Genomic DNA, 896 nt, shown 5'->3' with positions numbered 1-896 from the left:
CTTGGTTCCAGGCTTGGGGCACCGCGCGCACCCGCCTAGCTTCCAACCTACTCCCCCGCAGAGAAACACCCGCCCCTCCCCGCTTTAGTTCCCAGTGCCGGGGACTGGGCGGCAGAGGTGGGACCGCGGAAGGGCTCGCCCTCCAGACCGCTTTGCGCCGCGTCCCGGTGGCCGCGCAGAGACAGGCCACAGGATGCGCCCGGCGGCCGCAAAGGCGCGTTTCGGATCGCGGGTCGGCGGTTCCCCACTCAGCCACAGCCCCCAAAGGATCGCAGCGGGCGGCCAGAGCAGGGGAGGAGGCCGGTAGGGGAGGAAGGGGGGCGAGGGGCTGAAAGGGCGGGCCGGAAAGAGACGGCTGGACGCGGACGGCCCGTCGGAAAAGCAAGGTTTGGGCGCGGAAGTTGCGCTTCAGCGGGAGCCAAGCTCTAGAAGGAGCTCGGAATGAGGACGGCAGCCCCAAGTGATGGGGGATCTCGCGCGGGACTGCGCTGAGAGTTTGGCTGTGCGTCCAACTGGCGACCTTCCGCCCGCCTTCGGGGTGAGGGCAGCGGCTAACGGAAAACAGCTACCGGCTTTGTCCGTGAGCGGCCAGGATCCCGGAGAGCGGACGGCGCAGAGCCCCGGGATGGTGCCTCCAAGCTTCTTCCCTCGCCGCGGTGATGGCGCGGGGCCCGGGGTGGATGGGGGGGACGCCCGGCAGCTGCGAAGCCCCGGGGCGCACTCGCGCGGGCGGCAGAGCACTTTGCTCCGCAGCTGGCAGGACAGGTTGCGGAGGCCAAGTCTCAGGGGAACGCGCCAGAAGGGAGGCAGCCTGGACATCCCCCTAGATCGGGAACTTTCAGCAGATCGAAGGCCTGGGCCAAACGAACTGCCGGAGGACAGGCGGGTCCTTCTCC

This window comes from Colobus angolensis, unplaced genomic scaffold (genome assembly GCF_000951035.1).
Source record: "Colobus angolensis palliatus isolate OR3802 unplaced genomic scaffold, Cang.pa_1.0 Scaffold109, whole genome shotgun sequence".
NCBI lineage: Eukaryota > Metazoa > Chordata > Mammalia > Primates > Cercopithecidae > Colobus > Colobus angolensis.
The sequence above is the reverse complement of the archived record's forward strand: the minus strand, read 5'-3'. Positions refer to the sequence as shown.